We start from the raw sequence: 15223 nt of genomic DNA, 5'->3' as shown, positions 1-15223 counted from the left end.
CCAAGAGGAACAAGGTCCTCCTTATCACAATAGGAAGATGCCTGCAGGACTGCCTACCTCCCTCAACTCTGTGTCCCTGCAGCATTTTCTAGATTCTTCTTTGTTTATTTATGCCATTTAGTGTCCCCCAGGTCTTCTAGCCCAGCTTAAAACCAAGAGCTCCTATAGGCAGGAAGAAGAAAAAATGATGAAATATGATGGACCTAGAAGACAACCACCTATTTAGGCCCTGAGCTCTAAATTCTGAAATGGTTTCTCAACTGCCATTGCAAAAAATAAGTCTCACACACAAACCTTCTCTCAGTCTGCAATAGCTACTATATATAATTCTAAGTACTTTCCCTGCATTAACTGATTCAGTATGTCCAATCACCCAATGACATTGGTATTATTATGACCCTCATTTTACAGATGAGCAAAATAAGCAACAGAAAGGTGAACTGACCCATCTAAAGTTGCATCACTAATCACTAGTAGGGCAAGGATTCGCATTTAGATCCTCCAGCTTTAGAGCCCAAAGCCTTATTCTTCAGCACAAGCTCAGCCTTGCCCAATGCCACACAGAATTCCTGTGGGACTGGCACTATAGCCCAGGCCTTCTACATGGGGAGTGATCAGAGCTCTGCCCCTTGCACAGAGACAAGCTGAGGCCCCCCTCAAAAAGCCCATCAATGAGTGCTGGGGTATGGCAGAGGAAGATCCTTTCTACTTCCTGGCCCTGAAGTATAAGCACCTCAGTCTTTATGGCAAAGGAAAGAGGAGGAGGAAGACTTAGTCATGGCCGCTTTCTACCCCATTTCAGAGCATCTAATTTTTTTGCTAAACTAACCACTAACATCTCCATGATGCTTGGAAGTTCATAAAGTTCTTTCCCATGTCTCTTAGGTCTGTGAGATAAGTGGATCTGGGATGATTTTAATTCCTACGTGGTAGATATGGAAGCAACAAATAGGGATGAGACTTGCCCAAATTATTAAACCGTGAAACCAGGGCATGGACCTGTGATTCCAAATGGTGCCAATGACAGGCCTGCTAGGATTCCCAAGGGCCTCCTTAAATAACCTGGAAGATCATGCCAACCCCACATAAATATTTCCTTGCACCCTACCCAGCACACTGCCAATGTAGTTAGGAACACTGCAAAGCAAGGTGTGTCTACAAAAATGACATGCGCATCCTTCTGCACATTACTTGATTGTGTATTCACTGAATTTATGGTATCAGCATAAATGAGATTGTTGCAAATAGTTATGACATGTTGTAATAAAAATCATTCAGGTGGCCAAGAAAGCAGAAAGTAAAAGGTCATGAAACCAATGAGCAAAAGAGAATCAGAAAATGTCAGTCAAAATTCCGAAGACCATGTGGAAGTAAATTAGTGAAGGAAAAGATGAGGGTCAGGATGAGTGTGTTACAAAAGGACAGCAGAGCCTGTGCCATCTCCTTTTTGTTGCAGTAACTTCCTACTTGTTTTGCCTGACCTTGGGCAAAACTTTTCGGGAATTGCCCTCCCTAGCCACCAGACAATGCCTCAGAGAGTAGGGACCCTGTGACACTCCTCCTTTGCTTAGATCACTCCAACTACTCCTACTATCCACAAAGTAAAATGTAAACCTCTCTGGGAAGCAGCACAAGAGTCTCTTCATCTGGCCACAGCTGGCTTCTTCAGCCTTGACTCAGCCCACTTCTTCACATGTGCATAATGTTTTAAGCACATGGTAGACTGGCCACTCCCAAAATCCCCAAATGTGACATGCCTGTGTCTCCTCTTATCTACCCAGACTGTTCTTCAGATACTGAACAAAATACTAGCAAACCAAATACAGTAGTGATCAAAAGATGATATGCCATTACCAAATAGAATATTACCCTGTGACTCAAGGGTGGTTAACAGAGAAAAAGTATAAATATCAGTGATCTCATCAGCAGATAAAAAGAGAAAGGTCAAAAAAATAAAAAAATAAAAAAAAAAGAGAAAGGTCACACATGAGCCTCTCAATACTTTTAGGGAAAGTATTTGATAATATTCATCTCCCATTATTGATATTTAAAAAATCTCAAACTACTAATTGCAGGAAATTTTCTTAGGTAAATGTATCAAAATAATTTTAAAAATCATTATTAATAATTTTAAATCATTATCTTCTATAATTTTTCATTGGGGAGGGCAAGATCTTACTCTGTTGCCTAGGCTGGAGTACAGTGGCATCATCACAGCTCACTGCGAACTCCAACTCCTCAGCTGAAGTGATTCTCCTGCCTCAGCCTCCCCAGTAGCGAGGACTACAGATGCAAAGCACCACAGCTGGCTAGTTTTTTGTATTTTTTTGTACAGACAGGGTCTCACTAAGTTGCACAGGCTGGTCCCAAACTTCTGGCCTCCAGAGACCCTTCTGCCTCCCCTTCCCAAAGTGCTTGGATTACAAACATGCACAACTGTGCCTGGCACTCTAAACATCTTGAATGTTCACCATATGCTGCATGCAAATATAACTTTTTAAAAATGGTAACAGTTTTAAAAAAATAATTAAATTCCATCAATTAACTTACTTTTTGCTATAAATTATAAAATGTCCTTACTTGTTTTAGTCAGGAGTCTAGGTGTGAACATCCAGTGTGAACAGAAGGCAAGGTTTAATAATCCCTGAAAAAAATTAGAGATTTCCTATTTGAAAGGTTGCTTAAACTTAACCCATTTCACGGCAAAGGAGAATGCGTGGAGGTGTCATTCGGCTGAGATCAACTCAGTTCACCAGCTGGAGTTCTTGACTTGTAGTTGGGACATGCATTCCTTTGAAGCATGATACAGTGTCTAAATTGAGCCCATTTTAATTAGTCTCAATAAAAATAATCTAGTTATACCCATGGACCTTGTATTACTGGACAAAGGCCCTGAACAATCAGCAGGAGGCTTGAGGAGGGGCAGGGCCCAGGATACAGTGACTGGTCTTGGCAGGTGCCATGGTGACACACTTCCTGCTTTCAATATATATTTCTGAGATTTAAAAAAAATGCATAGAGGTAAAATTTATATAACATAATTGGCCATTTCAAAGTGTACAAGTCAGAGGGATTTGGTACATTCAGAGTGTTGTGCAGTCATAGCCTCTGTCTAGTTCCATAACATTCCTGTTGCTCCAAAATAAACTCCTGCACCCAATGAGCAGTTTCTTCCCTCTGTCCTCTTTCCCCAGCCCCTGGCCACCACCATGGTGTGCAGAACGACTCCATTCTGGATATTTCATATAATACATTCAATAGATTTTGTGTTTGACTTCTTTCACGTAGCACAATGTGTTCAAGGTCCATCCTTTTTGCAGCATGTGCCAGTACTGCATCCCTTTCATGGCCAAAGAATATTCCATCGTAAGGACAGACCACAATGTGTCGATCCCCCCAGCTGTTGATGGGCATTTGGTTGCTTACAACTTTTGCCTATTGTTAATTGTGTGGTTATGAACATCTAAGCACATGTATTTAAGTAACTTTTCAATTCTCTATGGTTTATAGTTAGAATGGAATTTCCAGGTCATATGGTAATCCAATGTTTCATAATCCCCCAAACTCTTTTGCATAGTGGATGCACCATATTACATTCTCAACAACAATTTCTGAAAGTTCCCACTTTTCCATATTCTTTCTAATGCTTGTTATTTTCTTCTTTGAAAAAATTATAGACATCTCAGTGTGTGTAAAGTGGTAAAATTTTATTGGATATTGACTTAATGCAGCCACAACTTGTTAAAAATCTGTGAGAACAGGTCAGAAGTTGAGGGTGACAGAAAAGGGGTGTGGTGCAGACCTGAGCCAGGTGGTTCTGGGCTTTCCTTGGATTGCATGGACAGTTATTCTTTCTGCTGTAGACATTTGGCAGGTACGAGAACATGACTGATGTGCAGATCATTTGTGAGCAATTCAAGGTCCTTCAGCCTCAGTTTTCTAATATATAAAGAAAGTGTTAATGATCATTCCTTTCTCTCCCAAAGGAGCTCAGATCATACCAGACCCTGGACTGTGGTCTGCACCGGGCTTCAAATCTAGATCTGTGAGCCTGGCTGGTTCTGGCTCTGGCTGGCAGAAACAGGGCACATCACCAAGGCTAGAACATGCCCCTTGGCAGTCCTACCATAAATGCTGACTTAATATGAAGAAAGTTCAACTCGCAGTCACGAGAGGACAAGAGTTATAGAGTAACTCCAAATTACATAGTGTATTTTCTTTTGAAGGGGAGACATGAGTTCAAGTTTTACTGAAAAAATGATTAACAGGTTGTGACTTTGCTGAGGGTGGACTGTTTAACTATCTCCTTCTTATCACTAGTGTGTAAACAGCTCTCACACTGTGCTGTGTGAGGAGCCACAGATGTCACAAATGTTCTGAGACTTAATTTCCTGGATTCTAATCATACTAGCTATGTCTGCCCAGCTGTGTAGGTGCAGGTTTTGAGTGGGACCATCAGCTCCACCTTTTCCCAACCGCCCTGGATCTGGAAGCCCCAACTGATTAAAAGTCATCTAACCCTCCTCACCCTCACCTGGGGCAGAATTTGTCTCTACACACTACCCAAACTGAATACTCTGTAGGCAAGAAAAAGACAAATCCCAAGGGGACCAGAAAAAAACAAAGAAAGAAAAGAACCAGAGAAAGCTCATTCCTTCCTTACCCACAAAGCATATTTATAAAACTCAGTCAATATTTCGGCTGAGCACAGAGAGGCATTCACTTGAGCACAAAGTTGCCAAAAATCTCAGTAATCAAGACAAACTATATTCAAATGCAATATTGTAAAAAAGTCATATTAATGAAAAAAATCTATGATAAACTAAGTGCCAAAATTTTAAATAAGGACACTTTCCATAGGTTACCTTTCTTTTCACACCAAGATTCATCTATTCAGGGCACGCATGCAGCAATGTTTAGGGACAATGAGTCCTCATCCTGCACAAAGTCCCAAAGCTGGAGATGCTGGCATGGGTGTGGAGAGAAGGGAACACTTATAAACTGTTGGTAGCATTGCAAACTAATACAGTCTTTTTTGGAAAGCAGAATGGAGAATCCTCAAAGAGCTAAAAATAGACCTTCCATTGGATCCCACAATCCCATAACTACCCAGAAGAAAACAAATCATTCTACGATAAGGACATTTGTACTTGAAAGTTTTATTGCAGCTCAATTCACAATCACCAGATGTGAAAACAAACCAAGTACCCTCAACTCACAAATGGATAAACAAACTATGGTATAAATATACTATGGAATACCATTCAGCCGTAAAGAAAGACAGAGACTTTACATCTTTTGTATCTACCTGAAAGGACTTAGAAAACATCCTCCTAGGTAAAATATCACAAGATGGGAAAGTAAGCATCCAATATACTCAATACTGATATGAAATTAGTAGATGAACAATTACACACCCAATACAAGTAAAAAAAAAACACAATTAAATTCAAGAAGTGATGAGGGGAAGGAGGGAAGGAGCTCGGTGAGCTCTCACCTAACAGGCACAATGTAGGGGTATATGGCACACCTCCCGGGTGAAGGGCTCCACTACACCATGGACTTTACCTAACAAACGCAAACAATGTAACCTAACTGCATGTACCCTTATAGGAATCAGAAATTTTTTTTAAGTTCTCATCCTGTAATTTGTACCAAAATGCATCATATGAGCTCATAAGGAATATAGGGATGAAGAGATAAGTGACAAAGCAAAGAAAGTTAGGTGCCAGCTCTATGGCTACTAACAATTCTTTTCACTTTCATTCACGTTTTCTGTATTTGAGAATTGCCATAAATTTTTAGAAGAAACAACTAGCAATATTTTTAAGAATTTAAATGTCTTTCCAATATTCCTCTCTCCTCAGTGCCCACCCCCTCTGCCCTGGTCAGACCCCTCACCACCTCCATGGCCACCTCCGTACCCTAAGCACCATTATCTTTTGCCCAAATACTACTGATGGTGTCCATCCCACCTCCCACTTCCACTCTGGTCCCTTCCCAGCTAATCTAAAGACCCTCCAATGGGTTCTTGAGGTACTTAGTAAATGTTGGGCTACTTCATGGGCCCCAAGGTCCTTTCGCAGCCCCAGCTTTATCTCCATTCACTCCTCACCTCACTTAACACCTTCTAGCCACCTCCTATCATTTGTCAAACAAAGAAAGCCAAGCCTGTTCCTGCCACAGGGCCTTTGCACTTGCTGCTTCTACTAACTTTAATGCTCTCCTGGCTGTTCTTAGGAGCGTGTTCTCCTAACATGAGAAAAACACTAATTCTTCATATTTCTGCTTAAAATACCACCTCCTCAAAGAGGCATTCCTTGACCCTCTAGACTAACCAAGTCTCCCCAGTACTTTAGATCTAAGCACCACATTAATTTCCTTCTTGGCACTTAAACAATATGTAATTACTGGATTCCTCTGCCTTCATGTTGGCTGTTTGTCCCATCACTAGGATGTAAGCCCCTTGAAGACAGGAACACCAACTGTCTAGGTTACCTCAATATCTTTAACACAGAAAGAGTGGCTGGCACACCAGAGGAGTTCACAATTATTGGTGAAAAAATGAAAGATCACCTTCCAAATAACTGTATATATCCAAATATTCACTTTAAGGTCTGATTTTGGGGAAAACTCAAACTAAGTGCCTTATTGTGTACCAGGGGTTTGGAACACAATGGAACATGTGCATGATGTTCCAGGTGACTCCGGTCTCCTTTCACATCACATGATCTATTGTTTCTGAGAGTGGCTGATCCCTGGCATAGCCCATTCTCTTGCAAAGACCTTTCTTCTCTTCTCTCTGAAGGAGTGGGCTGTTCAGCTTCTCCCAGGTGTCATATCTCTACAGGAAATGGATTAATTTTCTGCTGATTCAACCTCTATCACTCCTATAGAAGGGAAGCCTAATAGGAGGTGAAAATTTTGGAGCATTCAGGAACAGAGGCACCAGAACCTTAGCCAATCTAACCCTTCTATGTGGACAGCCATCCCACCAACCCTTACTGGGAATATAGCCTCAAGAATAATTTAAAACACATCTTGGGAAGCATCTCCTACATAGCAGGAACTACTTGGAACGTCTTCAGAGTTTAATTTATTGAATCCCCAAATAACTCTATGAGGTGGATATTATTGGTATCTCCGTTTTACAGATGAGGAAACTAAAGCCCCAAGGGGTGAAGGAACTGTCCTATGTCACACAGCTAAGTCATGTTGGAATCTGAGTCAACCCCAGGTCATTGGACTGCAGAGTAGTATTCCAGACCCTCCAGCTGTCTTCATAAAGATGTTCCTTGGGTGAAGTATTTGTAATTTTTTGTGTGCAAAATACACACACAGGCCTGTTTTGCCCACTCCTTATCAAATGTTGCCAAAAATCTTGAAATGAAGTCTATGGCCTTTTGATTCCCTGCCCGCTGCCTGTTCTTTCCTGAGTCTATTCCCAAGGCTCTTTGGGAATTCATTTCCTTTTTCAGGCAAACCTACCCCTGCACTGTTCAATACAGCAGCCACTATCGATCGAGCTCTTGAAATGTAGCTGCTCCAGATGGACATTTGCTATAAAATGTTACATGAACTTCCTGGTAGAATTAACTCAACAGAGAGCCACAGATCTTATGGGAGAGACTTGCTTGTCATCTTAGGAAGAGCCAGATTGTTGCAAAGGATAAAAAAAAAAATAGGAGCAACAATAGGTCAGATAAACAGTATGATTCACAAGTCACAGAAGCAAAATGAGACAAAAAGAAGAAAGACAGCAGAATAGAAAGTCCCAGGACAGCAGAGAGGTCTAGGAATTCAGGAAATGAAGAAGTCATGCAGCCAGCAAGCTTTATTCAAGTCTGCTCTTACCGAACCTTGCCTTGAAAACTTTCCAGTAGAATAATTATAAGAAAAATGGGCTTTGTTTATAAAAACCTTAAAATCTAGTTAGAAAAATATTAATTAACTCAAGAAAAAATTGAAATCAGTCATTTGTCCAGATTCTTTCATCAAAAGGTACTTATAAACACTTCTGTTTGGAGCAACGGTTCTCAACCTGTGGGTTGTAATCCTTTTGGGGGTGTCCTGTGTATCAGATATTTACATTACAATTCAAAACAGTAGCAAAATTATAGTTGTGAAGTAGCAATGAAAATAATTTTATGGTTGGGGGTCACCACAACATGAGGAACTGTATTAAAGGGTCGCGTCATCAGGAAGGTTGAGAACCACTGGTTTAAAAGAAGTGCTTGTTCTTTGAATTCTCTGTTTTGGCATTTGAGATATAGTACAATCAACAGTTTCAGAATTACATTCTGAAAGATGGAAGTAGATAATAAGCCAACTGGAAAATAAGGAGTAGTTAGAAAAGCTGATGAAACTAAACCAAAAGAAAGTGACAGAGGTGATGAAAAGTATGCTCAGGCTTTTTGGTTGGCGTGAGGAGGTCCTGCTATTATTGAGTCTTGAGTAACAAGAAAGACCTATGAGAATGCACAGCAAAGGGTTTATACTGCAGGTCTAGACTGTCCAAATTCTGCACATTCCTGAGAAAGAACTGGCCTGTAAACACCTAGGAAGATACCCTTTGAGTTCTTGGGACATCCTCATCCAACAAAGGATTTGATGCATACTTCATGTTTTGTGTGAAAAGTAACTGATATAAGTGAACATAAAACCTCTGGTATACAATAAGGCACTTAGTCTGAGTTTTCCCCAAAATCAGACCTTGAAGTGAAGATTTGGATTTATACAGTTATTTGGAAGGTGATCCCGGGAAGTACTTTGAGAAGATCCAGATGTGACTTAAGGAAGGTAGGAAAGTATATATCAATGAGGAAGTCACTGCTGCAGGCAGCTGGAGCCCTCCCACTGGGGACTCTCTCGTTGACCATGTGGAATATGCCTCAGAACTCGGTTGAGGGGCAAGGAAACTGGGCTGTTTTTCCACTAATTTCCATTCTTTATTTGTGATGGATTGCTTCTTTGGGCATGAACTGTATGGTTCCTTGTGCATGTTCTTCAGTGATCCATGCACATGCCAGTGGATAGAGGGCATCCTTAGTCACAGAAGCACAGGAAGCCCTGAGCATGGAAACTATCTTCAGTGATGTGCATAGAGCACCACCAGCACATGCTGCAATACTTGCATAACTGAATGTACTTTTCTTCTTCCTTTGCCCTTTTTACATGGGGCATATACTCTCAATACTCTCAGAAAAATGAACTTATAGATAAGGGGTTGGAAATACAGAGAGGTAAGAAACAAGCCTGGCAAAAGAGATGAGGAATACAGGCTTCTCTAACTGGATGTCAATGAGGGTCTTTTTAAACACAGTCTTTCCCTCCTATCCTGCCAGCTATGATGTTGCCTTTATTGCCTGGTCTAGGACCTTCCCCAGGTTCTCTCAAAGTGTGTGGAGTCCTGCACACCTCGACAAGCAAAATCTCTGCAGGGAGACAATGTCCAGGATTGCTGGGTTAAAGCAGAAAGACATGTCTGGAGAGATGACCGACAAAGCTGGAAGGAGCAGGCAGCAGCTGAAGTGAGCTCTCCAAGGTCAGCTGAGGGTCTAATCTGATATGCATCAACTCTTTTAAAGCAGAGATCACCATCAGAGGTGGACAATGGATGTCAGAAGAATGTGATAACACATAGACAAGGCCCAGGCCCCTTTAGCTTTTCCCAAAACTGCTTTGTAAATGGAGACTAAGCATTAATTTAAAGAACACGATCAAGGATCTGAAAGGGTCTCTGAGCCACAGAACAACCTGTTGAAGGAGCAATGCAGAAGACAATCAAAGAATGAAAGATAGGAAATAGCCAGATCAGACCATATATGAGGTTAGGAGGAAATGAAAAGACAACTGGAACAGTATTTTTGGAAAAAAGTTATCCCATAATTTTAGACTCCAGGGTCTCTTTCCAAATTTGTCCTTCACTCACTTGACCATGGGAAAAACCCTTTCACTCTCAGCTTCCCCATCTGGCTGTGGACCTCTACGTTCTTAGTGCCCAGGATTCTAGAAACTAATTTGAAAATTTTCCAATGTGCAGACCTTGACTAGAGATAAAATGTAGGTGCAATGGCTGAGATCAGCAACCAGCTAGAATATGTTGCAATTCAAATAAAAACAGCAATGATGACACTTATCTGATGTTTTGTACAGCACCAACTTACTAATATAATTCTGTTGAATATTAAACAATGCCCTCAGTTGGCACATGAACCTTAGAAAGTTCAGATGATGATCAGACTACTTCAGGAAGATTAAAAATATGAAATGATCTCAATCCAGGAACATACTATAGGATCAACTCTTCTACCTGTCACTAAATTTCTTTGACCACTCAACTCTCAGAACATGTACGTCAAAGTAGAACCTGAAAAGCAGATACTTGCATGTCTAGAAATCATATTTCCAGAGAAAAGACCTGAAGGAGCTGGCTGAAACATAATAGGTTCATATCCATTAAATTATCTAGGGGAAATTAATTAATAATCCCACAGCTCAGTTCTCATTAGAAAAAACCCAAAGAAGGAGGTGCTCCAAGATAGCACACTTCAGACATCTCCTCACCATCTGCTCTTAGGGAACGCAGGGAGAGTGAACTCCAGCCTTCTCTGGCTGGATTGTCCTACCCAGGAACTTCATTCCAGGGACACAGGGAGATAGCAGGGGACTCTGGCAGCCAAGAAAAAGGTCAGGAGCAGTGAAAGACCACATAGAAGGTGGGTGCCTGGATACATGCAGAAGTCGACTGGCCCTTTGACAGAGGGCTAGAGACAAGGAAGGCGCATCCTGTTTTTCTAGACTTGGGAACTCACCAGAGTGGCCTTGGGAGGCCCCGATCAAGCCAGTGAACTTAAATGGCAATTGGTAGCCAAGTTTGTACTGCTGACCGGTTTGAACTCTGAGACAGCTTGGCCTCAGACAGGGCAGTGCCATTGTGCAAGGGCCTCTGAGGAGGAGGCGGCAGGATCCCAGCATGTGGCTAGCTCTGGCTGCCTGCTGAACTCTGAGCAGGGTGAGTTGGGCAGATCCTCCACCCCCATGTGGACCCCTTAGTGGCCAAGGGGCACTGTTTGGAAGGTCTAGGTGTGTCTTCCAGCTCTGGAGAGAGCTTCGAGCTCTTAAACCCATGGAGATTGAAAGTGAGAGAAGTGATCAGGCCCTGACTGGTGTCAAAAAAATTAGGAAGACAGAACTGGGAACCCACAACAACTAGATAGTGGCTTTCTGCTCATCATACACAGCAGTAATAGGGTGCTTGTTTGCATCTCCTAACCCTGAAGCACCACCTGGTATCAAAGCAATATATTGCAATATAATATATATCTTTTTATTTGTTCTTTTTTTATTATTGCTTTGTTGTGCTTTTATTTCATTTTATTGCATGTGTTTCATTTTCTTCAATATCAAGCTTACCATCTTAGTTATGGATTTTCTGCCTTTTTCTTTTCTTTCTTTTCTATTTCTCTCCTCTTTTTTGTAGATATTTTTCTACTTTTCTCATTTTCCCTCATAAATCTCTCAAGTGATAATCAAAATATCCCTTTTTTGTATCTGTTTTGTTCTATTTAGTCCTGTATTTTATTTATGGGACAATCTTGCTATGAGGCCAGGGCTGGGGTGCCACAGCATTGGCCTGGCTCAGGAGGCTTTAAAACTCTGGGCTGGGGCATCCTTCTAGCTTTGGCCTTTTGAAAGACTGTATTGGTAGACACTGACCATGACACACTGCTGACTTTCTTCTATATTTGATGGAGGAGGGTCAGGCTGATAAAGAGCCCTTGACATCAGGGGAATTGCCCACCCCAGCCCCACAGAGTCTTAGAATTGTAGGTGTTGGTAAACATGTCATGTCAAATACAATTATTATTCCTGTTTTTCCCATTCCATCCTTCTTCTCTCCTTTTTTCATTGTTTTCTTTCACCCTTTTTTCTTTTTTTTCTTTTCTCCCTTCTCACTCTTTTCTCTTCTTTTGTCCCTGTCCCAAAAGGCTACCTCAACACCTGAACACAGAGACAAGGAAAACGAGGAATGAGAGGAAAAATTAGGAGAAGAAAGTGAACAAGAAGAAAACACAGATGAGGAGGAACCAAAAAAAAAAAAAAAAACCTCTGGCAACATGAAAAACCAGAACAAATCAAGCACCACAAGGGATCAGAAGACAGCTACCACAGAGGCTCTTACCTATAAAGAAATTATGGAAATTACATCAAGGGAATTTAGAATATGATGACACAAATGATGAAAGGAATTAAAGGGGAAGTGGAAATCACTAAAAGAAAATCCAAAATTTGATCCAACAACTGAAAAAAATACAATGAAATTGGAAACAATGTATCAGAACTTAAGGAATTGAAGGAGTCACTCAGGGAACTTAAAGATACAGTAGAAAGTATCAATAACAGATTAGACCACGGGGAAGAAAGAATCTCCATGAAGCTAGAACATAAGGTTCTTGATCTAACTCAGGCATTTAAAGAGGCAAAAAAGAAGAGATTAAAGACAGAGCAATCTCTTAAAGAATTATAGGACTTCGCAAAACATTCAAACATGTGAATTATAGATATCCCTGAAGGACAATTAAAACCCAAAGGAATGGAAACATTGCGAGAGGATGAAAATTTCCCAAGCATCACCAAAATATTCTGACACACTCCTTTTAGAATTATATCCTGGTTCATCTCAATACAAACAGAGCCTTTCCAAGACACGTTGTAATGAACATGGTCAAAGTCCAATTTAAAGAAAAAATTCTTCAAGTAGCCAGGAGTAAGCAACATTTGACCTATAGGGGCAGATCCATCAGAGTGACAGTAGACTTTTCAGCTGAAACTTTACAACCCTAAAGAGAGTCATCTACCTTTAACCTTCTTAACCAAAATAATTTTTACCCCAGATTCTGTACCCTGTTAAACTAAATTTTATATTCAGTTGAGAAATCAAATCTTTTACTGATATGCAAACATTGAGGAAATTTGCCACATCAAGACCAGCTCTATAGGAAATATTCAGACCCATTCCTCACAATCATCAACACAATGGACCACCAGCAAAGTAGACAACCAAAAACTAAAGGACAAAACGTAACTTCCACAATGGCACAAGGAATAAAACTAAGCAATGGACCTTCACAAAATAAAACAAACAGCACACTACCATACTTATCAATTCTCTCAATAAATTCAAATGCCTATAATTCCCCACTGAAGAAGCACAGGCTGGCTGACCAGATAGAAAAGCACAAGCCATCTATATGCTATCTTCAGGAAACAGCATAACCTCAAGGACAAAACATCTCACATCCAAGGACAAACAAGACTCAGAGTAAATAAAAAAGAGATGAATAATTTCTTGAACTCCTAATTCCTTCCTTTCTTCCATTCTGTTAATCTTATTTGCGATCCACATTCTAAACTCGATTTCTGACATCCAGCCATTTGCTTGTGGATGGGGTCTTAAATTACGTCTGCCCCATTTTCCCTTGGAGGAGTTGATCTACTCTGGTTATTCGAGTTGCCAGAGTTTTTCCGCTGATTCCACCCCATGCTGAGTTTACCTTGTTTGGAGGCCTTATCAGAACCGTTCAGTTGGTGGCTTCTTCTGGTTGTCCAGAGAGAGGCAGAGCGTGTCTGTTGTTTTCTCCCAGTTCTCAGGTGCTGGGGTAACCGGGGTGCAGTGGAATGGCAGCAGCTGCATGGGAGTGTGTGTGGCCGGATTAGACCTCATTCAGCCTGCCGGGGCAAATGGGGGACAGGAGACCAGCACCAGCTGGATCAGTCCTAGTTCGGGCCCTCCGGGGCAACTGGTGGAACAGGGGAACTGTAGTGGCTAGATCAGTCCTAGTTCAGCACCCTGGAGCAGCCAGGGGGTGGGAAAATGGCAGCAGGGTAGTGCCAGGTACACAAGCGACCAGATCAGTCCTAGTTCAGCCCCGCCAGAGTAGCTGGGGGGGAATGGAGGACTCCTTCACTGTCGCCCATTGGACGCGTGTGGCACTAGCAAGCTGATCTGTGTCCTCCAAGCATGGGAGCCTGGAGCTGGGAACTCCTCCACCTCCGCCTGTGGGACATATGTGGCTCTAGCAAACAGTTCTGGGCCCACCCAGAGTGGTAGACCCCTCCACTGCCACCTGCAGGGCACTCGTGGCTCTAGCAAGCAGTTCTGGGCCCACCCAGCTTGGGTGCCTGGAGCAGGGAACTCCTCCCCTGGCCCCCGTGGAGTGTGCATGTCTCTAGCAAGCTATTTTGGGTCTACCTGGAACGGAGGACTCCTCTGCCACTGCCTGCAGGATGCCTGCGGCACCAGCAAGGGGTTCTGGGCCTGCCCAGAGCAGGAGCCTGAGGCAGGGATCTCCTCTGCCGCCTGCCCATGAGGCATGAGACTCTAGCAAGCAGTTTTGGGCCCGCCCCATTCCCTGAGGGCAAAGGGACCCACCTGGCAAATGGGTTAGTCTGGGAAGGTTAATATCTCCTTCCCCACCTTGCACCCAGTCACCCATAATCGCCCAGGTCTGTGACCCTATTCACTCCAGTAGGCCACTGCTCCCAGGGTTTACGACTGGCAAAGTCAGCCAGAAATCTGAGTTCGGCAGGGGGGCCTTGCGTGTTTAAATTAGGCTTCTGTCCAACTAGATTTCTCTGCAAGTCAGAGATTGCATTCAGCTCCGGGCAGCAGACAAATAGCAGTTTACACTCAGGTGTCAATTCTAGCCTCTGCCCGCCCACTGCCTTTGTCTCAGCTGTATTAGATCCTGAGCACTGGTGCTTTACTTATGAAAGTTATCTGTGCTTTGCCTGTGGCTGCTGTCCGGAACCTCTATTTGCCCAGAGAGACAGGGCTGGAATGGTGTCAGTTTGCAGCTCAGGATGACACTGTTGCTATATTGGCGTCCCCTGAGCCAATTTTCTTCTCCTCATGCCTGTGTCACAGTCAGCACAGAACAGCACCAGCTCTTTCCCCTGCCACTTCTCTCAAGGAGATGCCCAATAATCTAGATTCCATAGGTAAAAAACCTCCAGACCTCAGAGTGGGTGGGTGGGGACTCCTCAGAGTTCAGTGTTGCAGGTGGAGAATATATACAGTTTTATATAGTTTTACAGTTTTATGCCTGGCCAGAGGGTGCCATGGCATGCCAGCAGGGGTAGGAGGTCCAGTTTTTAGGGGGTCTCTCCCGTGGGATAGAGTGGGAGGAAGTTTGAACTCTACTCGCTTGTTTGCATGGAG

This window comes from Otolemur garnettii, unplaced genomic scaffold (assembly GCF_000181295.1).
Source record: "Otolemur garnettii isolate 467f Iridium unplaced genomic scaffold, OtoGar3 scaffold00142, whole genome shotgun sequence".
Lineage (NCBI taxonomy): Eukaryota > Metazoa > Chordata > Mammalia > Primates > Galagidae > Otolemur > Otolemur garnettii.
This window is presented reverse-complemented; position numbering follows the sequence as displayed.